The 20,426-nt window shown below is 32.1% G+C and overlaps 1 protein-coding gene across 2 annotated transcripts in view; it reads right to left on the reverse strand.

Annotated features, from left to right (window-relative positions):
• PCLO (piccolo presynaptic cytomatrix protein) overlaps nucleotides 1-20,426 on the reverse strand; it is a 348,144-nt gene that overhangs the window by 194,927 nt on the left and 132,791 nt on the right. The window lies entirely within an intron of this gene.

Consider the following 20,426-nt stretch of genomic DNA (forward strand, 5'->3'; position numbering starts at 1 on the left):
TCAATGCATGAGACAATAAACCAACATGAATCCAAAACTGTGCATTTTATTAAGCAGTAAAAATATTATAGATCAAATAGGAAAAAAACTAAAACACCCTTCATTTTAACAATGTGTAAAGGAAGAAAGTTAAGGCCTTTTATCTATTAAAAATATCTCATAGTATATACAGATTGTTTCATTAAAAAGCATTCTGCATTTCAAACAGGTGCTTAAAATGAGAGATAATAATTCTGTTTTCTATCTATTCTTAGGTATATTTATTACATTTTCATATGTCTGAATGAAATCTATTAAGGCTAGAAAAGAATATTCATTTTAATGTTAACTTTGAAAGAGAAAAGATATCAAAGAAATGCTGGGTCAAATGTCTTCTTATTTCTCACACAGCTTTTAATATCATGATTGCCAATACATTATAATTTAGGGTAAGTCAGATGAGATTAAATTTTTCTTATAGTCACTTAATAAAGTCATGAATGAGGTTATAACTACATTCAAGAAGGATGAAAGAGAAAAAACATAAGAGCATTACAACAATTTTGAAAGGATTACCGGAATCAGAAAACAGATTATAGGTTGCCTTTGTTTTTAAACCTGTCATTAAATTTCATCATAACTTACTAAGATCATTATATAAATCTCTTTGCAGATGGCTTCATTCATATATGATTTGTAACAGCTTTCTTTTCAAATATATTTTAAAATATGCACCAAAGTAAATTAGAAACATGCTCTGTTATAGTTAACAAGATAGAGTATTTTTTATAAATCCAAATATGCTTGGTCTAAAATAGCGAACCAATTTATTCTCCTTAAAGACTGAACTATGTCTGAGTGAGGAGGGCCTCACTGACACACAGGAGAGGGATTCTCTTAACTCGTTCATATGTCAGTTATTGATTTAAGATAATTCTATCTTTTAATTCACCTGTTTTTCACTCTTTACATTACTATTAAAAAGCAGATCCAATCTCAACATATTGAATATAGCAATATATTTAATTTAATTTATATTTTATATTTTATATAAAATATTTTAATGTAAATATATTTTATATAAAATATTTTAATATAAATATATTTTATAAAATTATATATTATTTTATATATTATAGCAATATATTTATATATATTATAGTAATATATTTAATTGAAAGTTCAGTTTCTTTATGTGTAAAATGGGGATGGATTGACGAAGGGCTATTTATGATTTTCAAATTCAAAATGAGTAATTTTCCATAAACACATAATTTTGAGAATGATGTAAGGGATTACATCAAATTATTACAATATAATTTTTGATTACTTGGGAATTTTATTAGATCTAGAAATAAGTCTGCTGTAATGTTTCATAGAGGCAAGTGAAAATTTGCAAGGGCAGAGTAAAACTTCAATAGTAAAATTATTATTCTTACAAGCTCTATTAAACATACATATCTTGTATACCCAAACAGGAATACATACAAAAAAAGAAAAGGATATTCCATTTTATTTAGATTAAATATATTTTATACTTAATGACTCATTGTAGGTAGTAGAAATATTAAATGTATGTAATTTGTGGCCCAGTGTAAACTATCAATCAATTTCAACAGAAGAAAATCTGAGGATATATCAACATTTTAACTGGATTTTACAAATAGCATTATGACAAAGTAGTTACTACTCTGGGGTAGGTAAGGCATAAAGTAAACCTTTATTTTTCTAGATACTAGTTATTTGACTTTTGGAAAAAATAGTCAACCTCACTTTATGAAATAAAGATAACAGTACCTGTCACACAAGTCCTCCCTGTGGGCCTGAATGAGGTAATACGTACATAGTGTTTATCAAAAGAACTGTCAATAATATGCCAGAAATCAATGGGTAATAATGTATACATGCAGAAAAAACAGTAAAGAATACATGTCAACTATAAGTATCTGAGGATGTGATAACTACACTTATTAAACATAACTCTGGTTAATCTGCTCATACTTTGGCATCAGGCAGTAGCCTCCTAAAGTGCAATTTTAAATAGTGCTTAATTTTGCAGACAAACTTGTACAGATAAAACTTGATCTTGATCTAAAACTTGATCTTGTAACTTGGTATGTTAACAATTGCATAGAAAAATTCCTAATTCAAAGAAGTTTCCAGGAATATATTCTGCATCTAGTAAATTTAAATCTATCAATTCCAACCAATCAACATAGAAGTTTTATATGTTTAAAGATGAAATTAAAAATGGAAAATATTAATCAGCTTATTCCTCTCCATCTCCTTAATTCTTCCCTATTCACACACAGCTGTTCTTAGAAACTACAGAGTGCGAGTTTAAAGAAGAAAAATAAAGTACAGGAGGATAAAATCATTACTACGTTATGTGCTAATGGTAACTAACACTATTAACAGCTTATAAAACATGGAGACGGCATATTATCAATGACCTAAAATTAAATGTATTAAACAATTTTAACTAAACAAAATGAATGAATTTATATATACCATTTAAACACTTTTTCTTTGCTATTAAATAATTTATACAACATTTAGGTTATCCTAGTCTCTTACTTTACTCCTCTTTCTTGTTTCTCAGTGGTTTGAAGGTTGTTTTTAACTATTACCAATTCTGATAGAAGACTTAAGAAAAGATGTAAATGCCAGTTGATATTTTAAAGGCAGTAAATAATAATTATTGAAAACTTACAAAATGGAAGATGAAAAAACAATCAGACATAAAATAGTCATTTGTTACATCTTATTACAATCTATTTTATATGCATTTTAATGTAGTTGACATCATAACACTCATTTACTTTATTAATCAATCATCTATGCAGAAAGAATTATATATTAATTTAAAACATATATAATTATTCCTGCTATTCCACTTAACCTTATAACATGAGTAAATTCAATGTTATTTAATAATATCTTTGCTTATATCACTGAAAATAGCAATATTATATTTGTGTGAACATTACAAAAATTACATAACCATTCTTCAATTATTACATACTTAAGATATTTCCAGTTTTCACTAAACTGCTCTTAAATTATGTCTCTAGCTAGGGCCATCACAAATCTACTTGTAACACTGAGTTGACTGAATCAGTGCTTCTTTTTAGAGCATTCACTTCTCAAGGAGCAGAATTTCTAGATTACATATAGATCCTTCTAAATGGAAAAAATAAAAAAAGGGATTACTGCTAGCTTCCATCTGGTGAAAGACAGTAATTGTTTTTTCTTCTTTATAGAAAAGGCAAAAACATTTAGGGCAAAAAGCAATCCAATGCAGTACTAGCACTAAAAAGGAAAACACTTGAATTTCCTGATCATTTACCTCCAGTTAGGAAAAGTTCTACTATTTTCTTAACTCTTCAAAGGCAGAAAAAATAATATACTACATTGAAATCTATTTTAAAATATCTTAGAGAAATTAAAATTATTATAATCTTATGATTTGCTTCTGTGCTTCTAGCTCCTAAATAATATAATTTATTCAAATGAAAATACAGCATTCTCAATAAAAGAAGGAAAAACAATCATTTTAACTGAGATATTTATTTTTTACACATGATTTTAAACAAAATTTAAATTCATTTAGTCTCTTAATGTGATCTTAAATCTACTAATAACACAAGTTATTTAAGGTAAAACATTTATAAAGATATCAGATATATCTCTGTGTAGACAGAGAGATGCTATTTTTGAAATATCTTTTTCTTGTGAAATTTCCTCTCTCCTTCCCATTTACTTCCATCAGATAGTTTGTTCTGTGTTGAGTGTCATGGGGAAAAGTTATGACATGGGAAAAGATTTAATAAGCTGGCAGTCTCTACAATTTTTGTTTTCCCAAACCTCACAGCATTAAGATTATGTTTGGTATGTCTTCAGTATCATATAGGGAGTACCTCAGATGGGAAAACATTAAAATTATCGAGTAAAGAATTTTCTCTTTACTAGAAAATATTTCCTAGTCTCAGGTAATGAGAGATTGGAGGAAGTTCATAGGAAAATAGTGACAATAAAATGTGGGGAAGGGGGTCCCTAAATTATACTTTCTAGGAAAATGCCTCAATAGGTAGGCATGTACAAACCCTTCCCAGAGAGACTATAGGAGTTTAGGGCAAGACCCAGAGAGTCAATGAATTCATTGTGTAGGTGGACAGGACCAGTGAGAATCTAGTAGAGTTCCATAAGACCCAGCATGACACTGAAGCAGCAGAAACATTTCTGTGCCTTCCTTATGGCCTCCGAAACTAACTAAACCAGACAAACAGGAGAAGGCACGGCTCACTAAAATGTGTGGACCAAGACCAAGGACAAGATGGATTTTTCAATATTTACTTTACAGACACATAACTTGCTTACCAGACAAGTAATTAATTACTACCCCCTACCCTCTCTCACCCTTTACAAATCCACTGGATTTTTTACACATAGCAGGAGCTACCGTAGGAAGATTCCAAATTGACTCAGATTAAGTTTTCACCAAATTAATGAATAGGACTTGAGATAACACTTGACTTTGGTTACAGACAAATAAATAATTGAGTAGAACTTATCATTTGCACATTTGAGATTGTGAATTGAAATCTGTACCTACTACAAATAAGAAAAGACTTTGCCCTCTACCATGTCTTAACAAAGACTTTACTTTGTATAACATTGTATAATCTGTTAGCATAGTTGGTGTTATTATTGATTAAATATGCTATCTCCACAGAGATACTTAAATGGGATTATGGTCTCTGAGAAACATCATGAATCACTGATATAATTAATTATGGCAAAAAACTGAGAAAAAATTATTAGGAAAACACATCATGGTACAATAGGCAAATAAAATCAGCACTAAAGTCATGCACATCCACAACAATAAAGCAAATTATCAAATAAAGCATGGGTTACTTCTAAGTTTTTATCTCTTCACTTGTTCTTGCTTACTAACATTAGAATGAGCTAGCACTTGTGAATAGACCAGTTCTACCTAAGGGTACCAAGTTCTACAAAAAGTAGACATCTATTTAAATTTCATTTAATTATTCAATAAACATTTATGAATGTTATTCATAAAAATAACTATGAATAATAATGTTCTAAGGATTCTTACTATCCAATGGGGATAAAATGTGAATTTAGATGTGCACTCTTTTTCCCAGATGACCGTGTATCTCTGCATCTTTATGTATCTGTCTATCTACAGTATCTATTTATCTACCTATCTAAGGCTGAATGCTTTACAAGACTTTCATAAAAATTGATGTCTTAATTTTTGTGAATTGACACAGAATACAGACATTTGTATCATTGCCACTCTTTTAAAGAACATTTACCAAGGAACTGTTTTGGAAATCCTTCCAAATGTTTTCTGAAATAGGACAGGAATCATCAATGCATCTATATTAAATGTGTTTGGGAGGCACTTAAATGATTAAATATGCCTAAAGTTAACAGTACATTTGGTAATTAAGATAATGTGCTCAGTATTGGCTTTATAATGCACAGTGAGAGCCACACATTTAGAGTCACTGAACATTGTATTTGATCTTACCATCCAAAGTAAAACTCTATATAATATTGAAAACATATAGATTTCTCCCCTTCCACTAGATTGTACTTTTAGAATCCAATATGTTCCATGTGACTAAATATCTCAATATAAAAGTTCTTCCATTGGCTAAATTTATTTATGTATCTTACTCAAAAACAAAATTTGTATAAAGAGATATAATTAATATAATATATATTTATAGAATGTAAAAACAGTGAAGATCCACCATTGTCTACCACAAAGACATTTTTACTAATAATTACAGGATCTTTCACTGTCATGAGTCTACAACACAAATTACTAAGGTAGACTGTTTTGCTTCATAATCAGGAGCATATCAGGAATGCAACAGAGCTTTAGAGTTTTTTGTTTTTTTTTAATAAGGCCCTGAAATTGGATTCTGGTTCTGACACTTATTGTTAGTTTGAATTGTATAAATTATTTAACTACTCTAACTCTCTCTTTCATTATAGAGGAAATGGTGAAAATAATTAACTTAGGGAGTAAAATGAGACTTTAAAAACTGCTTAAGTATGATAATAGGCTAGATCTTGTCAAAAAGAAAAAAACTATTAGGAAGAATTAATAAAGTAGATAAATAATTAGGAAAGATGGTTGATGCAATAATATGTCACTAACTTAGGAGGTAGAGGTTGAAGTGAGGGCATCTAAAATATTGAAAAAGAATAAATGTTAAAATTTTTAAACAAAAGAAAGTTTTGCCATACTGTATGAGGTAACTTAAACAATAATTTTAGATTCAATGGAAGACCTAACACAAATATAAAAAGTCTCAAAGTACAGCAGATTTTTTTTTTGGAAAGTATCATTAACCACTTAATAACTATGTTTGGTTAACTAATATGTGCTAGGCAATACAATAGTGAATAAACAGATATGTTTCTACCCTCATAGGGCTAATAATGTGGCAAGAGAGATGGGAAGCAGATAATGACAAGATTAATAATTAATTAAAATTGTCAGTAGTACTGGGAAGAAGTTCTCTATGTTTTGAAAAGGGACATGCAACTTAGATGTTCAGGAAGGGTCTATCTTTCCTAAGCGAATGACATAAAAGCTAAGAACTAAGTAATGAAAAGGGTAAGGTGGCTAAACTGGGAGAGTAGAATTTGTGGATGGAAATGATATATATGGGACATTAAGGCCCTTGGGCACAGAGCCCTATAAGTTACATGAAGGATGTTAAACATAATATCAAAGCAGTTAAGAGGCCACCAAAGAGTGTCAGGCCAGGTAATGACTTGATCAGACAGATTATCTATTTTCAAAATATCATTGTATGTGAGAAATGGATTGGAGAGAGAAAAAAATAAAAGAAAGACCAGAGTGCAATAGGTACGGAATGAAGGGTTACGTTTTGGTAGTGGTAAAAAGGATGAGAAAAATAAAATGATTTGAGAAAGATAATAGAACTTAGTGTTTGAATGAACGTGAGAAGTGAGACAAAAGAGGAAAGATTACTCCCTAATTAATGGCTTAGATTTCTGGGTGGATCGTTGTGTCATTTACTAAGACAGCACAAATAGGGAGAAAAGATATTTGGACATCCAGTATTTCAAAGGCAATCTTTAAGATATCAAGTAATAATACTAAGGTAATTGGATATATGGATCTGAAGCTCAGAAAAGAGATATGATACACAGATGTATATTAGGAGTAACAGTTACAGTGAATATATGATTTTTTTTTTTTTTTGGAGACAGGGTCTTACTCTATCTCACAGGCTAAAATACAGTGGCATCATCATAGTTCACTGCAACCTCCAACTCCTAGGCTCAAGCTATCCTCCCGCCTCAGCCTCCCAAGTAGCTGGGACTACAAGTGTGCACCACCATGCCTGGCTAATTTTTCTATCTTTTGTAAAGACAGGGTCTTGCTCTTGCTCAGGCTGTTCTCAAACTCCTTGGCCTCAGGCGATCCTCCCACCTCGGCCTCCCAAAGTGCTAGGGTTACAGGTGTGAGCCACCACACAGGTCAATAATGTTTTAAGCTATAGAAATTGATGGACTCCTAGGGAAAAGATACAGAGTGAGAAGACATGAAGGGTTACGACCAAGCCCTAAAGCTATATAACCTTTAGAACCTAGGTTGCAGACAATGGTCCAGCGTTAGAGGCTGAGAAGGAGTGGTCAAAGGCACAGGTGGAACACAGGAAGCGTGCTGCACCATGGAAACGAAGAAAAGAGAGTATAGGAGAAGTAGTCCTTTGCCATGGGAGGGCTGACAGTGTAAATAAATTGAGTACCCAAAGTGTCCACTGGATTGAAATTTATTAGAGACTTTACCAAGAACCAATTATTTGGTAAATTGGTACAGGGAAGTGCTGTATTGGAGTGTGTCATGAAGTGGTTGGGATATGAGGAAATGCAATAAAAAATATAAGTAACTCTTCTGAGAAGTCTGGCTGTGGAGGGGTGAGTGAAAATAAAGTAATTGATTTTATAGTGAATATAAAATATCAGGGGAGAAACAATATAATACACGTTTTAATCTGAAAACAGATAGCCTATGTTTGGACCCTCACTCTGATACTTTCTAGTTGTGTGGTCATAGATAAGTTACCTATTTTTTTTGTGTGTCACTCTTTTCATCTTAACATTGGCAACAATAACAGCACTTAATCTCATTAGGTGAAAAAAATTAATTAACATTAATGTAAAGTACTTAGATTCATGTCTGGTATGGAATAAACATTATCTGAGCATTTCTTAATGTTTTGTTCAACATGTAACAAATCTCTAGTAGGTATAAATGTTTATTGGAAAGATTTAATATAGCAGAATAAAAGTAAAATATGTATTTATCATTGTCTTTAGATGGAGAGATAATGGATGATTTTTATCATCTTATTTTTACTTAAGAGTAGGTCCTGGATTCAACCAAGAGACTCCTGGAATTGATAAATGAATTTAGTAAAGTCTCAGGATACAAAATCAATACACACAAATCAGAGGCATTCATATATGCCAATAACAGTCAAATGGAGAATCAAATTAAGGATTCAATACTCTTCAGAATAGCAACAAAGAAAATAAAATACCTAGGAATATATTTAACTAACGAGGTAAAGGATCTCTACAGGGAGAACTATGAAACACTGAGGAAGGAAATTGCAGAGCATGTAAACAGGTGGAAAACCATACAACGCTCGTGGATCAGAAGAATCAACATTGTTAAAATGTCTATACTACCCAAAGTGATCTACAGATTCAATGCAATCCCTATTAAATTACCAACATCATTTTTCACAGATATAGAAAAAATTTTACGCTTTGTATGGAACCAGAGAAGACCTCGTTTAGCAAAAGCAATTTTAGGCAATAAGAACAAAATGGGAGGTATTAATTTATCAGACTTCAAACTATACTACAAGGCTGTGGTTATTAAAACTGCATGGTATTGGCACAAGTGCAAGGACACAGACCAGTGGAACAGAACAGAAGATCCAGATATAAACCATCCTCATATAGCCATTGCATCTTTGACAAAGCAGACAAAAACATACACTGGGGAAAGAATCCTTATTCAATAAATGGTGCTTGGAAAACTGAATAGCCACAGGTAGAACACTGAAACAGGACCCACACCTTTCACCTCTCACAAAAATCAAATCACAGTGGATAACACACTTAAACCTTAGGTGTGAAACTACTAGAATTCTAGAAGAAAATGTGGGAAAGCCTCTTACAGATATTGGCCTAGGCAAAGAATTTATGAAGAAGACCCCAAAGGCAATCACAGCAACAACAACAACAAAATAAATAAATGAGACCCGATCAAATTAAAAAGCTTCTGCACAGCCAAAGAAACAGTCACGAGAGCAAACAGACAACTTACAGAATGCGAGAAAATATTCACATACTATAAATCCGATAAGCGCTGATAACTAGAATCTATATAGAATTCAGGAAAATCAGCAAGAAAAAAATCAAACAACCCTATAAAAAAGTGGGCAAACGACATGAACAGAAATTTTTCAAAAGAAGATAGAAGAATGGCCAACAAACATATGAATAAATGCTCAACATCTCTAATCATCAGGGAAATGCAAATCAAAACCACAATGAGATATCACTTATCTCCAGGGAGAATGGCCTTTATCAAAAAGTCCCAAAACAATAAATGTCAGCATGGATGCAGAGAGATAGCAACACTCATATACTGCTGGTGGGACTGCAAACTAGTACAACCTCTGTGGAAAGTAATAGGGAGATACCTCAAAGAGCTACAAGTAGAACTACCATTTGATCCAGCAATCCCATTACTGGGCGTCTACCCAAAACAACAAAAGACATTCTATAAAAAAGACATCTGCACTAGAATGTTTATAGCAGCACAATTCACAATCGTAAAGATGTGGAAACAACCCAAGTGCCCATCAATACATGAGTGGATTAATAAAATGTGGTATATGTATACCATGGAGTTCTACTCAGCCACAAAAAACAATGGTGATCTAGCACCTTTTGTATTATCCTGGATAGAGGTGGAACCCATTCTACTAAGTGAAGTATCAAAGAATGTAAAAAGAAGCACCACGTGTACTCACCATCAAATTGGTATTAACTGATCAACACTTAAGTGCACATAGAGTAATAACACAAATTGGGTGTCAGGCAGATGGGGGGTGTGGAGGGGATGGTTATATTCACACCTAATGGGTGAGGTGCGCACCGTCTGGGGGATGGACACACTTTGAAGCTCTGACTTGGGTGGGGCAAAGACAATATATGTAACCTAAACATTTGTACCCCCGTAATATGCTGAAATAAAAAAAATTAAAAAAAATTAAAAAGTATTGTTAAAAAAGAACAGTGCTATATTTTAAATCAAAGGATGTAGGCAAAAAAGTCTAGTCTTGAGAAGATAAGTTAGAGTCATAGATCAAAAACTTTGGGTCATCACTACCAGGAATAATAACACTTAAGACTTCAATGAAAAGAGTCTTATTGCTGAAGACTAAATCGGGGAATAAGCGCATACCAGCTGATCCCTGCCGTGATGCAGTTAAATAGGATAGCAACAGTCTCTTGGGAAAAGTGATTATACGCTGTCTAAAAGTACAAGGTCAGATACTATTGGATCCATTCCAGACTAAATCTAAAGCCATAAACTGGTAGTTCACCTGCTTTTATATCAAAGACCATTTTCTCAGTAACACAGAGACAAATATCAGCATCATACCCTTTCTGTAACGTTTAGGGGAAATATGGGAAAAGTATTTCCTTTTGTCTTTCTTTTTATAGTTGGCATTCTCCAAATCTTGAATAACTCTCTTAATAAGTGTGACTATATTATACCTATACTAACTGATCAGTAACAATAACTACAACTTTAAAGTATAAAAAGAGATCTCTCTCATTCTATAAATCACTTAAAAACAAGTAGAGCTGCACAGATAAATTTATAAAGATCATTTATAGATCAATCAAATGTCTTGCCCTCATATCAGTCACATACATGAAATTTCTCCTTAATTCTAGCAAAACTGGGCAAGAAGAGGACACTGTCATTAGCAAATGAAGAACCAGTTTAAACTCATTTTATTCTGTCATTTAGATGGCAAATACCTACGGAGTGTTGGATTTATGTATGTGTGTCTATTATATTACATCCAAAAGAGACTTATTACACCTAACAGTTAAATTACAATGTGATAAAAACAAATTGATTTAAGTCTGTTATTCATCGTGAATTAATTTTTGTGAATGGCACATATGGTAATAAAACTCAATGGAAACCAAGTAGGTGGGAGGAGGGAATAGGTAAATTTACACCTAACGGGTACAATGCACGTTACCTTGGTGATGGGCACACATAACTGACTCAAACTGCACAAAAGCAAAACATGTAATCAAAACGCTTGTAACCCCAATAATATTCTGAAATTAAAAAACAATAACAACAACAACAACAACAAATTGACTTCTGGTTTCTGGTTCTCCACGAAGAATATTCTTAGATGTGTTAATGTAGCAAGAGAAATTGCCAAAACCCTAGATATTCCTGCTATGGATAAGAAGTAATCCCAATTATCTGAAGGAATAGTTGTGTATGTTGGAGTGAAAAAATAATCTCCTGCATATACAGAAAACCTTCATGACTAATTCACCTTCCATGTTACACAACTTTATGCATTAGCAGGTGTGTCTGATTTTCCTTAAAAAAATCAACCTGTGCTGAAGAGCTTTGTTCACTCTCAAACTGAAAAATAATGTTGGGGACTTAATTAGATATCTATTCCTGACTTTCAAACTTAGAACACACTGGCTCTGAACAAAACCATTTGTATTTCTCATGATGCTGTGCGTTGGCTGGGGTCCCTTGTGAGGCTACATTCAGCTGGTAAGGGAACTGGGCTGTGCAGAACAAGACGGCCTCACTTGCATGTCTGCCACATGGTGCTGACTTACATCACTGAATAATAGCTGGGCCCCTCTCTTCACCACATCAGCTTTTATTCTGGCATGTCATGGCAGTTTCAGAGCAGCATTCTAAAGGGACAGGTTCCAATGCACACACTCATTAAGCTTCTGCTTAAATCATGTTTGCTGATGTCAAATTCACCACAATGTGTCACAGGGCCAAGGAAGTACATGAAGGGTTGGGATTCTGAGAGGCATGACTCATGGGGGCATGTTACTACAATATTTTATCACAGGGACCCTAGGCTTAGGTTCCTACAAGTTTCACTGGTGAAGGATGAGTCTAGCTGTATATTTCTTTTTATTTATGTTTCTTGGGTTACTTAGTTCCTCCAGGTTCTGTGATTCCATTTCTTCTCTCAGTTTTTGGCTATTTTATCTTCAAATATTGCTTTTCTCCTTTTTTTTTCCTATTATTCCTTTCTAGATCTCTAATGAGATATAGACCAGTTTTTTTTCTCATTCTGTTATCCATATTATTAACTTCTCAATGTTTAATAATTTTTATATTTCATCTTTCTCTCTGTTGCATACTATTAATACTTTGTCATGTATATCTTCCTATTCATCAATTCTCTCAGGCTATAACTAATTATGCCTTTATCTCATCCATTTGTATTTTCATAATAATAATTTTATCTTCCATTTCTAGTTCTTTTTCATTCTACATTTTGCTGATCATTCCTGATAATGACTTATTGTTTGTCTTTTACTTTGATTCTATCCTTATATTCCCTACACAATCTCTATTCTGTAATTAACGATGCAATTTTTTCATACTCTAGAATCATCCTTCAAATCTACTTTAATTTGGCTTTAACACACGACTCCATTTTTTAAACGACAGTTTATTCTGAAGAGTATGCAAAAATGCTTTTAAATATTAACCACTCCAGCATCTTTTATAACACTCAAAATTATTAAAGCATTGGAAATGCAGCAATAGGAAATAGATTAAACAAATTTTATTTCAATAAGATAAAGGGATACTATAGAGTAATTTAAATGATATGAGAGGATACCATAAAAAGTGAAAACAAATGATTAAGAAGCATTTATTCAATAAATATTTATTAAGCACCTACTATGTGTGTGCCAGGCCATGTTTGATGCGCTAAGATACAATAGTAAACAAGAGGTTAAAATAGCAATATCATTTTAATATATTTTCTCTAATTATATTATAAATAACTCTTTATTCTGAAATATTTTCTCATATGTATTGCAAAATTTTTCCATTTGATATTGTGAATTTATCATTTTAAATTTATTTTTTCTTTTGCCATGTACATTCATGAAAGTATGTCTGAAAGATCATACCCTCATATTATAAGTGTTAAACTGCTATTGGGTTTCTACTGGTGGTTTTCATTTTTTTTCTTATCTATGCATTCTTTCTTCCATTGACATGTATGTTGTTTTCAAAAGAATAAATAATTTAAAAATATAATGGTTTTAATAAAGATCATCCATCAGAGCACACAAATAATTTTGTAGAACATATTTTAAAGGTGGGATAAGAAACTGCAAGTATATATATATAAAATATAAAGTTTTTATAAAAGACACTAGAATTTTAATAAAGGACTAAGAGTAAAATGTTCCCTATGTATTTATTTTAGATCCTTTCTAAATGCATACTGCACAAATGTTTAAAGTTGGAGTTGATCATTTATATGTCGGGGTGTATGTGTGTGTAGGAAGAGTCACTGCTAAATGGCTTAGAGGGGATGGAAGCACAAAATACGGAAACATGCATGACTATGTCAAAAAAAACTGAGTGAAGAATTTTTACTGTACAAGAATGTTGAACTTTGCCAAATTATCTCTTCTGCATCTATTCAGATGATCATATGATTTTTAAATGTTAATAGGTATGTCACATTTATTGATTTGCATATGTTGAACCATCCTTGCATCCCAGGGATAAATTCCACTCTATTATGATGTGTAACACTTTTAATATGCTGTTAAATTTGGTTTGTAAATATTTTGTTGAGGATTTTGGGGGACATTAGGGACATTGGCCTGTAGTTTTCTTTTCTTGTAATGTCCTTGTCTGGATTTGGTATCAGGGTAATGCTCACATCATAAAATGAGTTTGAATGTATTCCTTACAGTTCAATTTTTTGGAAGAGTTTTAGAAGGATTGGTATTAATTTCTCTTTAAATGTTTGGTAGACTTCATCCACAAAGCCATTTGGTCCCGAGCATTTCTTTATTGGGAGATTTTTTATTACTGTGTCAATCTCCTTACTTATTATTGGTCTGTTCCTATTTGCTATGAGACCATATATGACAAGTACACACCTAACAAAGTTCTCAATAATGAAAAGCAAAATACAACACCTATCAAAATTCTAATGACATTTTTCAAAGAAATAGAAAAAAAAAAACAATCCTGAAATTTGTATGGAATCACAAAGGACCTTGAATAGCCAAAGCAATCTTGAGAAAGAAGAACAAAGCTGGAGGAATCATACTTCTTGATTTTAAGCTATACATTACACAGCTACAGTAATCAAAACAGCAAGGGACTGGCATAAAAACAGACACATAGAACAATGGAATAGAATACAGAGCCGAGAAGTAAAACCAACCATATATCGTCAACTAATACTTTACAAAGATACCAAGAACATACAATAGGGAAAGAATAATTTCATCAATAAATGGTGCTGGGAAAATTGGATATCCACATGTAAGAGAATGAAATTGGACCCTGATACGTGTATCTTACATCACACACAAAAAGCAACTCAAAATGGATTAAAGAATTAAACATAAGACCTGAAACCATTAAAATCCTAGAAGAAAATATGGGGAAAATCTCTTTGACATTGTTCTTAGAAATGATTTTTTTTTTAGAAATATTAATAACACCAAAACCACAGTCAACAAAAATAAAAATAAACAAGTGGGACTACATTAAACTAAAGTTTTTTCACAGCAAAGGAAATAATTAAAAAATTAAAAGGCAACCAACAGAATGGGAGAAAATATTTGCAATGTACATGTCCAATTGGGCCCTAATATTCAAAATACATAAGGAACTCATAGGAGTCAATAGCAAATAAATCATATAACCTGATTTAAAAATGGGCAAAGGACCTGAGTAGACATTTTTCTTAAGAAGACATACAAATGACCAACAGTTATATGAAAAGGTGCTCAACATCACTAATCACGAGAAACATGCAAATCAAAACCACAATGAGATATCACCTCACACCTGTTAGAATGGCTACTATCAAAAAGTCAAATAATAACTGTTAGAGAGAATGTAAAAAGGAATGCTTGCATATTATAAAGTGTGAGGGCAGGAATCTAACTTTTTTTAGTGCTTCCTGTATTTGAGGCACTTTGTGTATTTTGTAATTTAACATAATTTTACAAGTAAGCTTATTAAGTCTCAAGGTTTACTCAAGGTTAATAAATTGAGGAATTGAGGCTAACTCAGGCTGATTGGACTGTGAAGTTCATGGACTTTCACCATTCAACACCAGTATATAGTGTTTGTTGTTATGAATACTTGAAAATGATGAGTGTGAAGCCAAGAGAAATAAAAAGAATGCTTTGCAGGGTGTGGGTGGGAAAAGAATAAAAATGTTTAATATGTTGACTCAGGTAGCACAGCTGGCATTAAGAGAGTCAGGAAGATTTCAAGCAATGTATTTAAATATATCAATTATCACATTAGTATACACAGAAGAAAATCACTAGTTAAAATCAATATACGACATATACATAATTATATAAGTATAATGTATATATTATAAACATATATGTCCAGATAAGATATACACTAAAAATAAAATGGCATAGAAAAGTAAAGGAATGGGAAGTCGATGTACTAAGAAAATATTTTTAAAAAATCAGTTTCCTGAGCCACATATATAAAGGCTAAGAAAAAAGTTTATTTCTATAGCAATTTCTATAGCCATGAATATCCCATACAGAAAAAATCATCTTTACCTTAATTCATTTTAACTTATTTTAAAATAACCTTTTTAGTGGATACTGCAAAGGCATTTTAAAATGTCTAAATATAATGTGTCTACTGGTTCCTTCTTGTCTCCATGACTAGCTCCCTGGCTAGCAAGCAATGGATCAACCACAGACTCAGAATGTTATGTAATATCTGAACATTTTCACAGATAAATAATTCCACTAGTACCAAATAAATTCATTGGCATGATGCTTAATATAAAGATAGAAAACAATTATCTGAACAAATCATTTTAGTATTGTGAAATTAACATTTGAGAACGACAACAGCCTGAAGTTGGTGTGTTTTCTTTGTAATTTGTGAGCAGGTTATTTAGCCCATCTGTGCCAAAGATTTCCAATTTCTATTTAATAATGAATTCTACCAACTTTAAATAAACGATTGAAGTATAAAGGGAAAGAGATAATAGCTTGCTTTTCAAAGAACATTTTTTATTCTACGACCTGAAAGTACATAATAAAATCCTTTTCCAATTTCTGTACTGAGTTGAGATATTAATTAACATAACATGATAATGTACAGAGAATACAAAGCTTATATCAAATGGAAAGGCTTCTGGGTGTAAGCAATTGCCTGGAACTGAAAATAATATAAATTTAAAATAAATACTTATTTCTTAGGTAAATATTTGGATTACATTATAAAATTTTACCTAAGGGTTTCTTTATTCTAGGAAAAAAATATTATTGGGTTATATACTGATTATATATGGATTACCTAGCCATGATGTCTAAAAGCATTTTTTAAATATTATAATCATAAAGTCTTAAGGTTAGAACATAATTTAACTGCCATTTACTAAAGACTCTCTAAATAATTAAAATACTATTTTCAAAATTATGTTAATTTGTAACATTAATGCTGAACATCAATCTCTATTTTTCTCTGACATTTCTGGATACCACTTCTCATTGTAGAACAAGTTGCCTGGACTCTTGGTGCCTCAGCTAATTCCACCATACATTGTGGATAATATCTGCACCTACCTCACTGGGTTGTTGTGGAGATTGAAGTAGTACTGGCACACAATATTTGTTTCTTATGGTATGCATTCTTTTCTGCATGTCCTTAAATATCAGTGTTCCTTAGTACTCCATTCTGGAACTACTTCAAATAGCACATCCTTCTCCATTGCTAATAGCTTGGGCTTCAAATTCACATTCACAATTTTCTATGATATCCCCGGTTTAATATTTCTCAGGTATTTCAACTCATGATGCCCCAAACTAAATTCATTCTTAATTTATCCTTTACCCTCAACAAAACCCTTCCCATCTACTGTCTATCACCAAATTCAAATGTATTGAACAGCACCAACATCCACTCCATCTAGTTCACATCCAATTCAGGAGAAACTGAAATTATCCTTCACTTAACACAAATACTATTTTGGCCACCAAAAATTCAAATTCTGCCTCACTTATACTCCCATCACCATCATTCCTTGGTTCTTTACTCCTAAACTACTGGAATTACCTCCTAACTTTTCTCCCTACCTCTAGTTTATCCCCACCTGCAGCATAAACCATCCACCTTTCACGTATCACCTTAGTGGTATTTCCAAAGCACTAATATTATCATGTACTCCCTGCCTACAACACGTGAATGTCCTTCCTCCATGTAAAGAATGACTCTAAATCTTTGGTCCAAGAAATTCGTCAGTAATTTGCTCTACATTTTCTTTCATCTCATCTCTCATCATCCTCTTTTGCTTGAAACCCACATGAATACTTGTCATACTCCAAACATATTTTTTTGTTTCCTATTTTACTTCTATATGTTCTTTCCTCTGGCATAATTCCCATTGCCTAAGTATCTGGAAATCTCAGCATGCACATGATCTTCTATGAAACTAACCCTTATCGTCTCCTTATGGCCACAGAATGAACATTTGACCTTTGACTGCTGTCAATATTTTGAGCATAATTCTAATACTGATCTTAACGAACCATGCTGTGATGGTCTACTTTTCTTGCTCTTTCAGCAGATATTCTGATTTGTCAAAAAAAAGTTGAAGAAATGAGTAAATATAAAGACAAAGAAATAAATGAATGAAAAAATGTAAAGATTGGTATGTCCCTATATTTAACTACTTTAAATAAGAAAAATAATGTTTCTTTTTCAAGTCTATAATGTCATTTTCTAGCTACGTCTCAGTTTATATTTTTTGGCTGCATTGTTATGTGTTTTTATCTTTAATTTCCTGTCATTAGTAACTTCTTCATAATAATCTAGTTTGTCTTACTTTATAACTTTAGCTTCATAATTTCTTTTTATGTGATTTATCTTGTCTTCTAGAAACCAACATGTAAAATTTATCCAATTTAAAAAGAAATACCTTTAACTCATAAAAATTAACTAAATATATGGTCTATAACTAAATATATGACATTATAACATTTAGTTATAGATTAACTAAGTACAGGCTTCGATAATAAAATAGACCACATGTTTTAGTTATACATATTTTCTTTGAAAACCCTACCAAAATGAGTTCTATAACTTACTAGATAACTAACGTAGTTGAGCAAAGGCAGAGAAGGAAAGTCAACTTGCCCTATGCTGCCAAATTCAAGAGCAAGTGATGGGTTTCAAATTTGCTGTGAGTTCAGTACTCATCCCACCCACGTGCCTTGTCCTCCCTCCTCTCAATATTTAGCTTCTATTCAGCCTTGTTTTTTTTTGAGACAGGATCTCGCATGCAGCCCAGGCTAGAGTGCAGCGGTGTCATCATACCTCACTGCAACCTCCAACTCCTGGGCTCAAAGCAATATTCCTGCCTCAGCCTCCCAAGTAGTAGGGAAAAGAGGTGCACACCACACACCCAGCTGATTTTTCTATTTTTTTGTAGAGATGGGGTCTCACTCTTGCTCAGGTTGGTCTTGAACTCCTGGCCTCAAGTAATCTTCCCGTCTTGGCCTCCCAGAGTGCTAGGATTACAGGTGTGAGCCATTGCACCCAGCCTATTCAGCCTTCTAATTTCTATGATCATATATATGATATTTGGCTTACATATATTTTCTAGATGGTATATTAGGAAAAATGAATATGACATTTACAGTAAAAAATAAAAATCAATCACACATGAGATAGTCTATGATGATAACAAAGTACATTTCTGACACATGCTGAGAACTCAAGACACACAAAAAAATCTAAGTTTTACCTCCCAGTTTTGTAAAATATATGTAAGTATTTCAGAACTTAATAGTAAATTCTTGGTAAACTACAGTGCATTCTCATATGATGCCTTATGAAATCAATATGCCTTTTGATATATTCTGATCCTGAGATAGATTTTAGGAACTGTTTCTTCTTCTTCCTTAATAATGTTTACTTACCTTCCTTCTCTCTTTATAATAAATCAATTTGGAGATAAACATCTCTCACACACGATCTAAAATATTATCTCATATATATGTATACATACATATATATATATAAAACTTGTATCAAAATACACATACAATAGAGTTAAGGAACTTTGGTAACATTTAAGGCTTCATTGCATAATTCATAGCCCCAGAAGTTTCTGTTGCTTAATACAATCTTAGTAGCTGTAAACTGCCAAAAGATGTGAAATTAAATATAATGTTGGGTGAGATAACTGGATTGAGACAAACATCTAATCAGAGATTTCTAAAGAGATTGTTAGATCATTGGACACCTAAAGGTGAACTAGAGGCTGAAAGAAAATACAGCAGAAAAAGTCTTAAAAGGTATTTCTCTAAATAAAAGGCACAAATATAATTCTCATGTAAATATAAAATGAACATGTGTCAGAAATTTTAATTACCATGGAAATTAACAGATGTTACAACTGGTTCAAATGAAAACTCAATGTACCATATATTTATAGACATATAAATTCATTCATAATGAAATGAATTTACAAATGGATAAAAAACTGGTAATCATTATCTACAGTTTGATAATCAATTACAGTCCACAGGAAACAATTACTGTCAGTTTCCTACTACTTAACTTCTACCTCTAAAAAAGTTGTAAAATAGCCTAGTCAAAGGCAAGCAAAGGTAGAGACAGTCCAAAAGGAAGAGCTAGCCCGAACACCCACTGAATTTCAAAGCTTTTCATGATTTTTCCTCATGATAATAAAGAAATTTGCTTATTTCAGAATTGGGCCAAACATTTGCCCTGAACACTGAATGCCTAATATTACCTTAAACATATTCTCATCCTCAATAGACACTAGCTCTAGAAATTTTAGTTATATAACTTTAAATTATTGATTTGACTCAGTAAAAGTTCAAGATCTCAAAAATAATTTTTAAAAAATGTAATTTCTAACCAGAAAAGACAGAATCAATCTTCACTAATTAATCTTCACCAATTAATATAGATATTTTATGCTTTCAAATAGAGGAAGGTAGAAGTGAATAAATCAGAGATCTGAAATTTGATTAGGTTA

This window comes from Lemur catta, chromosome 11 (genome assembly GCF_020740605.2).
Source record: "Lemur catta isolate mLemCat1 chromosome 11, mLemCat1.pri, whole genome shotgun sequence".
Lineage (NCBI taxonomy): Eukaryota > Metazoa > Chordata > Mammalia > Primates > Lemuridae > Lemur > Lemur catta.